A 9,342-nucleotide genomic window follows, 5' to 3' on the forward strand; every position below is an offset into this window, starting at 1 on the left:
GGGGGCTGAAATTCTCACACCCAAACATGCAGATATGGCATGTATTTAGATGCCAAACATTATCCCATTATTCCCTTATTTTCTTGTTAGTTAATTTTAGGAAGAATTTTGGTATTATTTTACATGCTTTCCTAGTTTAATCCTAGTTAGGTTTTATTATTTATTATTTCCATAAAAGTAGAATTCGAATCCCATTCTATTTGGGATAGGTTTTCCTATAAATAGGGTGGATTTTGTTATTTTCATTAGACAAAATATTATTATTATTGAGAGTTTCTCTATTTTACACTTTTGTGTGTGGCTACTTTGGATTTATCTTGCAACCTTATAAGAACGATTGTTTTAAGAGGTAAGATTAATTCGTACTTGATATCTTTGGTTCTTATTCGTAAATTAAAAAAGGTAATTAGTCTTATACTAATTATTGTCTCTAATTTCTTCGAAATAGGAGTCTAGATCACCTTTTGATATAAGTTCTTGAATTGACTCTATTAGTATCTTAATTAGTCTTAATCCACTAATTTTGAATACTAAGACCAATTAGGGTTCTTATCACTTAATCTTGAAATTTAGGGATTTTATTCTTGAATTTCGCCTATCTTTACATTCTTGTCTTTAATCTTCGTATTTTCGCTTCCGCATTATAATTTTGTTTTGTTCAAGTAACCCGATTCTTATCAAAATTGGTAGTATTCTCCTAGTAATTACTTGATCGATTTTTGTTGCCTCCATTGTGTAGTTTTATTTGTAGTAGCTTGAGTTCCTCTTAGCCAATCCCAATCGGATGAATCATAATATGCATAAAAGCAAAGTCAGCTGTTGTGCCAGAGCAACGTGATACATCATATAAGTAGCAGCAATGACACCTGCATAAAAAATGTAGATTTGTTTGGATAAGAAAACTTTCTGGTTTATGAGAAGTGAAAAATTGTTTCTAAAATTTCTCCCCAGACATGCTTTGTTATGGCGTTAATCCATTAAGCTATTTGGAATACAACACAAATAACTGTCAAGATTGAAGCACTTAAGTCTAGTTGATACTCTCTCAAAAATGTCTGCTACCTATTTCGGATCCTCCAAAATGCACTACTTTTGGAGGATCCGACACACACCCGTCAAAATTTTAAAGAGTCCGAACAACATAATTTCTAGTATATTAGTTCCCTGTTTATACTTGAATTGATTATTGTAGAGGGCTTTGTCAATTACTGAAATGAAAAGAGTAACGAATAATTCATTGCTTAGTTACCAAACTTACTAAGGTCGGGGGCATCACCCTACGGAGAAACTCATTACGTTCCATTTACTTTTATTCTAAGATACTAAAAATAGATTCAAGCTTTGTTAACAAATTATGAGAAATTAATTACTCCCTCCTTCCACTTTTACTTGTCCACTATTCTAAAAATAGATTTTCACTTTTACTTATCACTTTTAGCATATCAATAAAAGACAATTTGTTTTTCCTGTTTTACCCGTAGTATTAAATACTCACTTCAAATCATTTTTCAAATTCAATAAAAATATACACCAATTAATATAGGTATATTGAAAAATTAAACACTTCATTTATTATTTCTTAAGGGTTGTGCAAAGTCAAAAGTGAACAAATAAAAGTGAACGGAGGGAGTATCGTTTTTCAATTTTAACCTTATCATTAACTAACCATTTTCCAAGTTAATTAGAGTATTAAAGTACCATTAATTATATAATTTGAATAAAATATACATTTAATTAAGTTTTTTGAGAAACTGGACAGGTAAATGAGAAGAGAGGGATTAGTATTATCTGTTTCCAAGGAGAAGTTTCAGAAACACGCTTTTGATTAAAACAACAAATAGAGCTTCTTTTTCCATAATAAAGACATCAAAAGATCACCAAATCAAACACCAACATTTGTAAATAAAACAAGAACGAGCATGTCCAAACAGCTGGTAAATAAAGATAGATATTTGGTGAACAAGAAATATCTCAAAAAGCTCCCACTTGCGCTACTTCTTTACAGGAGCAGAGAAAGAAAAGTCTTTTGAGTGTTTTTCAACTTCTTGATTTTAGAAAATAATTGGTGTAATATATATAATGCCTTATTTTTTTGACCCACGCACTGCCCATCCTCCTGCCCAATCACCATGCACTTTATTCTTGATTCCGTACCATCATAAGGAGGACTTTCTCGAACCTACAAGAACAAAGAGTTAGTCTTTTTCAACATCATATCGCACAAAATACCTGTCAGTACAAGAAAGGGTCGTTCACGTGAAAGGAAAAAATGAATCATTTCTTATTTTCTTCCCCTTTGTATTGTACTACTCCCTCCGTTCCAATTTATGTTGATACAAGAAAGGGTCGTTCACGTGGAAGAAAAAAATAATCCTTTCTTATCTTCTTTCCCTTTATATTGACTAATAACTATAATTATTTTTAGTCGAGCGGTCAAAAATAATCTCTCCTCCTTCTCCATCATCGTTGCAGGTACTGTATACATTGAAGAGTCATTGCTTACTTGTAGTTGGTTTGGATTAGTCTGGGTGAAAAAACTTGAAAAGCATCATTTTAAATTTGTTGAGCCTGTTATTGAAGAACAAAAATGGGTCTATTGACTTTGCAGGTTAGTTGAATCGAACCATTTAGAATTGTTAAGATTGTTATTAAGGTTGGATATCAAATTTGAAATTATGTGAAGTTGATTTATACCAATTTGAAACCTCTTTTAAGCAAAAACTTAACTAGTGTGCACTTTATTAACGGGAGAGGTATATTTGATCACTTTCGCTAGCAGAGGGATAAGTTAACTAATTAACTAAAGTAAAGGGTATATTTGACCCTTTTCCCAATTTGAAATGTAGCTAAATCCACTTTGCAATTAAGACATGTTTTTTCAGAAGGAAGTGCCATTGGCTAGCCATTTTTTTGTAAGGGGATCCAAAATATAAATAAGTAAATTCTGGAAGAAGCTAAAAGGATTCAGCCTCCACTGTACATAAAAAAAAAATTACCTTGTATATACATCGTAATTTTTCGGCAAACAGAAAGTTTGGTCCCCTTGTGCACCTAGCTCCGCCTGTTGGAAGATTATTATTGTTTATTAATGGTTAAGCTAGCTAGCAGTTCAGAGAATTTTGGTAGAATTTTCTAAAAATTGAGCTGCTTCTTAAAAATTGAGTAGTGGATGGATCTCGCCTAGCAGTTTAGAGATTTTTAGAATTTATAAATGAAGTTGGAATAAACTATTTTGGTAGACATTCATAGAATGCATAAATAAGAACATAGGCCAAAAGATTATTATGAAAAAACAGCATTTATTTATCATGTGCTAGCCTTTACACAGACAAATCAAATTGGAAAACAAATCACATATACAAGTTGACTTTATTCTGATGGACTATTATCATAGTTAATCCCCCAATCAATAATGTAAATTGTAATATTACACTGAATAACAACATAATGAGCGGCCAAATCAAAGTGAATAGTCTCAAAAGTTGCATATCCAATAGCAATTCTAAATTTTCCTGTACCACCAACCACAGCCACTTCTCTTACTCTCTCAAACTGAGGACTAGCACCTTGTATTTCCAAAGTACTCCCTTTATATTCTTCATTAGTGAAAATAATTGATATTAGCACATGAGAAATTTTGCCATCCAATATAATGCAGAAGTAACGTATATGCCCTGTGCTCTAGCAATTTCTGCCGAGTTCTTATCAAAGGCTTCTGTTATTGGATCATCAGTAACAAACACTGAACCAAATTTAGCAAAACTTAGGGGACCATCTTGATGGCCTGTTATTTGTAGCACAGTGGCATTTGGTCCACCGGACCAATCTTGAAAATAGAGTGTCATGTTTGTTTCTTTAATTTGGCCTAGTTCAGCCTTTGAGGTTATGAAAATTGTTAAAAGCAAAATGAGGGATAGCTTGATTGAATTTGATGCCATGGACAAGATCTTGGGTTTGTTACTCTTGATTCTTTGGGTTTTCTGTGCTTTGATTTTTGGTGAAATTGATAGGTATTTATGCAATTGCGTGGGGGTGGGGTGAGGGGGGGGGGGTGTGGTTATGTTTCAAGAACAACAAATTTGGAGATTAAAGTATGAGATACATGATACAAGAAAGTGAATACATAGAAAAAATTAAAGTAAATCTCAAGTAATAAACTCAAATTAAAGTAAATTTTAAAAATGAGTTAGAATTAGGCTATCATTGGACTAAGTTGGAAATCGCTTTAAAACATTTTTTTTTTTTGCGCATATTGCCCTTCTTTTTTGGGGGGGGGGGGGGGGGGGGGGGGGGGGGGGGGGGTCTTTAATTTTTTTCCTTCGCTTAAAAAGGTTGCCGAAAATACCCCGAGGTTTTGGGTGAGAACCCCCGCTCAGTCAAAAAAAATCGCAAGGCAAGCCTTTGCGAAAAGTCTGCAAGCAAAGGCAAACTCTGCTGCATAAGGCAGACTTTTTGCAAAGCCTTGCCTTACAATTTTTATTTATTTTTTAGACTAAATCGGGGTTCGAACCCAGAACCTCGGAGTATTTTAGGCGAAGGGAAAAATTAAAGACCAAAGAATTCGAGGGGCAAAAATTAAAGACCATCCCCAACGAAGGGCAATCGTGCAAATTGCCCTAACTTTAAAATGGATTATGTTGAATTAGGCTAAAATGAGTCCAATATGAATTTGTCTTGAGTCCAGCCCATAAAATTTTGTGCGAGTTAATCAGGTCATCAACTTTTGGGCCATATTTGACGCCCTTAGTATGAGTATCTTTTTACTAATCCTTACACCTTTTACCTTTTAGTGTATTTTGAAGGATTCACGCGAAGTACTCACACCCTTATTATACCCGTCCACATAGGTACGTCAAGACAAATGAAGGAACAACGTAACATAGAGTGCTCTTGCAGATTCTAATGATGTTGTTGTGCTAATATCCCTTCAACAAATACACCTCTACTCCAAGTTTTACAAGGAACAATATCAACTGCTGTTAATTAAGTTTATTAAACAATCGTCAGATTACTGAATACGCAAATACATTTGTACTCTCCAATCATTATTTCCATATTACAATTAATTTGGAGAATTAAATTTATGCTTTGCTTCGAAAAGTTATGAATGCACTAAACTGTCTATTCTCTAAAGTAGCTCATTTCGGTAATCAAGTACTATCATAAAAAAGTCTTCACTAAACAGTGGCCTCAACTGCTTCATATCCATCCTCAATGAAATAGCCATGCTACCTTCCCATCCAAAACTTTTCAACCCCGAATTTGTCATATTTAATCAGCAACTTTTCAAATTGAAACCCCTAAGAGATAATTAGAATTTCTGTGTTAATTAAGAATGTTTTGCTGGAATTAAATGATTGTACTTTCTATAGCGAAATATCTGAAAGAATACAAAGTCGTAAATAAGTTGAAGGTGAAAGTTGCGAACTCATTTTTGTGAACTACGCAATGGAGGCAACAAAAAATCGATCAAGCCATTACTAGGAGAATACTACCAATTTGATGGTGACCTATTCATAAGGCAAGTAGGAGAGATACAAACGAGTGCATCTATGTGGAGAAAGATCGATAAAGGGTCTCAAGACAAAGGTGTTTTCTGGTATAAAAACAAGCTCTGAAAGGTGAATACCAAAAATTACTTACTTGGAATAGTTTTAATGTCCAGCTCGAGTCGTGGTAAGTATTTTGAATTGAGGTTTAAACCTTAAACGCTAAACGTTCAAACCTTAACTGAAAATACTTACCACGTCTCATGCTAGAACATTTAACATATTCCAAGTAAATAGTTTTTGGTATTCAGTTTTCAGAGCGTGTTTTTATACCAAAAAACACCTTTACCTTGAGATCCGTCATCGATCTTTCTCCTCATAGATGCACTCATTTGAATCCCTCCAACTTGCCTTATGAAATCACCATCAAATTGGTAGTATTCTCCTAGTAATTACTTGATCGATTTTTGTTGCTTCCATTGTGTAGTTTTTATTTGTAGTAGCTTGAGCTCCTCTTAGCCAATCCCAATCGGTTGAATCATAATATGCATACAAGCAAAGTCAGTTGTTGTGCTAGAGCAACATGATACATCAGATAAGTAGCAGCAATAACACCTGCATCAAAAATGTAGATTTGTTTGGATAAGAAAACTTTCTGGTTTATGAGAAGTGAAAAATTGTTTCTAAAATTTCTCCCCAGACATGCTTTGGTATGGCGTTAATCCATTAAGCTATTTGGAATACAACACAAATAACTGTCAAGATTGAAGCACTTCTAGTCTGAGTTGTTCGGACTCTCCAAAAATGTTGCGGCACCCATGTCGGATCCGCCAAAATGTACTACTTTTGGAAGATCCGACACACACCCGTCGAAATTTTAAAGAGTCCGAGCAACATAGTTTCTAGTATATTAGTTCCCTGTTTATACTTGAATTGATTATTGTAGAGGGCTTTGTCAATTACTGAAATGAAAAGAGTAACGAATAATTCATTGCTTAGAGCCCGTTTGGATTGGCTTATAGCTAAAAAGTTGTTTTACAGCTTATGTTCAAAAAATAAGTTGGGATAGTCCAACTTATTTTTTTTGGCTTATAAGCTGCTGCTTTAGATAAACTAAGTTAAATGAGTCAAATTATTTTTTTGAGCTTATTTTAAGCACAAAATGACTTTAACCTGGCCAGCCAAACACTCAAAAAAGCTGAAAACAGCTTATAAGCCAAGTTATAAGCCAATCCAAACGGGCTCTTAGTTACCAAACTTACTAAGGTCGGGGGCATCACCCTACGGAGAAACTCATTACGTTCCATTTACTTATCTGGTATACTAAAAATAGATTCAGTTTACTTGTTAACAAATTATGAGAAATTAATTACTCCCTCCTTTCCCTTTTACTTGTCCAGTGTTCTAAAAATAGATTTTCACTTTTACTTATCACTTTTAGCATATCAATAAAAGACAATTTATTTTTCCTGTTTTACCCGTAGTATTAAATACTTACTTCAAATCATTTTTCAAATTCAATAAAAATATACACCAATTAATATAGGTACATTGGTAAATTAAACACTTCATTTATTATTTCTTAAGGGTTGTGCAAAGTCAAAAGTGGATATATAAAAGTGAACGGAGGGAGTATCTTTTTTCAATTTTAACCTTATCATTTACTAACCATTTTCCAAGTTAATTAGAGTATTAAAGTACCATTAATTATATAATTTAAATAAAATATACATTTAATTAAAGTTTTTTGAGAAACTGGACAGGTAAATGAGAAGAGAGGGAGTAGTATTATCTGTTTCCAAGGAGAAGTTTCAGAAATACGCTTTTGATTAAAACAACAAATACGGCTTCTTTTTCCATAATAAAGACATCAAAAGATCACCAATATCAAACACCAACATTTGTAAATAAAACAAGAACGAGCATGTCCAAATAGCTGGTAAATAAAGATAGATATTTGGTGAACAAAAAATACCTCAAAAAGCTCCCACTTGCGCTACTTCTTTACAGGAGCAGAGAAAGAAAAGTCTTTTGAGTGTTTTTCAACTTCTTGATTTTAGAAAATAATTGGTGCAATATATATAATGCCTTGTTTTTGCGACCCACTGCCCATACTCCTCCTCAATCACCATGCACTTTATTCTTGATTCCGTACCTCTCGAACCTACAAGGAAAAAGAGTTTAGTCTTTCACGTGAAAGAAAAAAATGAATCCTTTCTTATATTTTTTCCCTTTGTATTGTATCTCCCAATTTATGTGATGTGATATGATTTGATTGGACATAAAATTTAAGAATGAAGGAAGATTTTTGAATCTTATAATCTAAAATAAGTTAAAGATATTTGTGTGGTTATAGATCATCTCGTTAAGCATAAAAAGTAAAGTTTAAAGTTAAATTATTACAAATAAAAAAATATATTATTTTTTTGAGACAGATTAAAAAGAAAAATATATCACATAAATTAACATGGAAAGAGTACTTAATTATTCATTTATAGCAGATCTGATCTTGACAAACAGACAAGGTTAGAGTTATTTAAGAAGTACAGCAGATTAATTAGTCTGCAAAAAAATGATGCTTTAGCTAGTAGGAAACAAAAGAGACCATATATATGCTTGCCGTGTGGCACTCTTGCCATGGGCTTTAGATTTCAACACCTATCAAATCTGTGAGATAAAGAGGAAATAACGGTTCAAACATATGGAACTCTTGATAAGCATTAAGTGACAATCTATAAATGGCAATTAATATGATATCACATGTGAAAATTACTAATAATGTAAAAAAAAAAAAAATAATAATAATAATAATAATAATCAATTAATATTAGCTTCTTTTTTTTTTTTCATTACGTAGGGGTAGAGGAAGGGGAAATGGGAGAAGGGATTACAATGTGGGAATTCGAACCCTCACCTACAAGGTGAAAGTTCAATAGCCAACCAACTGAGCTACTGTATATAACTTAAATCCTTTCAGAAAAATCGTTTACCTCAAAATACTGGATTAAAACATATAACTTGCTACATGGAAAATAGCTAAGTGTTGACGGAGGACGGGGATGATTTTTTAATATAGTGTGGGATGTTTTTTCTTTTTGGGCTTTCCCATCTAGTGTTGGGTGTCCAATACCCACTTTAGGAGATTAATTCGGATTCCATTCTCAAAGCTCGAAACCAAAACCTCTTAATGTAAATAAACGAAAATTTAACTACTCCGGTTTTGGTCGTTGAAAGAATAAGCAAAATTAGTATGAAAGCAGTGGCTCATCTAAACCAAGATTCGTGAGAGAAATTTAAAGGGGCCTAAAGAAGAAAAGCATCACTTTGCCTCGACGGTATGAAATTAGAGGCATTTATCTGTCACGCTGGATAAATATAGAAATGAAAAAAGAAACATAATATGGAGCCAAATAGAGTGATAAGGTGGCAACCGCAGGGGTTGGGTCAAAATGAATCGCATTATAAAACAAGAGCCAACTCGTTCAAAATTTACTTGGGTCGAAATGGGGTGAGTCACATTTGACCAAATGATGTTGGGAAATAATGTTCCCGCCCAGGAATAATATCCACGTTAAACAACAAGATAATAACATGGACACCAAATCTTTTAACAGCGTAAAAATACAATATACGAGAGGAGCAATACAATACCATTATAATGAAAATATTACAACTTGGTAGTCTTAAAAGACTACACCACACTCAAAGAAAATAATTCTCTTTATTTTAGACACTTCACTATAGCACCTACTCGCACACTCTATTTTTCTTCACAAACCATTTTCTATCAATGTCTGTGAACTACTCTCAACTCTTTCAGGTCGTTTGGTAGGAGGGATAAGTTATCCCATAT

General features: G+C 33.3%; 2 long non-coding RNA genes and 1 pseudogene across 2 annotated transcripts; all 3 read right to left on the reverse strand.

The window, feature by feature from the left end:
- Positions 1 to 1,969: 1,969 nt before the first annotated feature.
- LOC132037418 (uncharacterized) lies at positions 1,970 to 9,112 on the reverse strand. Its single transcript, XR_009409868.1, has 2 exons — positions 8,480 to 9,112; positions 1,970 to 2,179 (listed from the first exon to the last, which is right to left on the reverse strand). It is a non-coding gene; the product is annotated as an uncharacterized LOC132037418 (long non-coding RNA).
- On the reverse strand, positions 3,280 to 4,236 carry LOC132037417 (dirigent protein 1-like; annotated as a pseudogene).
- On the reverse strand, positions 5,326 to 7,647 carry LOC132037419 (uncharacterized). Its single transcript, XR_009409869.1, has 2 exons — positions 7,465 to 7,647; positions 5,326 to 6,104 (listed from the first exon to the last, which is right to left on the reverse strand). It is a non-coding gene; the product is annotated as an uncharacterized LOC132037419 (long non-coding RNA).
- Positions 9,113 to 9,342: the final 230 nt, after the last annotated feature.

The sequence above is a fragment of the Lycium ferocissimum genome, chromosome 11, assembly GCF_029784015.1.
Source record: "Lycium ferocissimum isolate CSIRO_LF1 chromosome 11, AGI_CSIRO_Lferr_CH_V1, whole genome shotgun sequence".
In the NCBI taxonomy this organism is placed as follows: Eukaryota; Viridiplantae; Streptophyta; class Magnoliopsida; order Solanales; family Solanaceae; genus Lycium; species Lycium ferocissimum.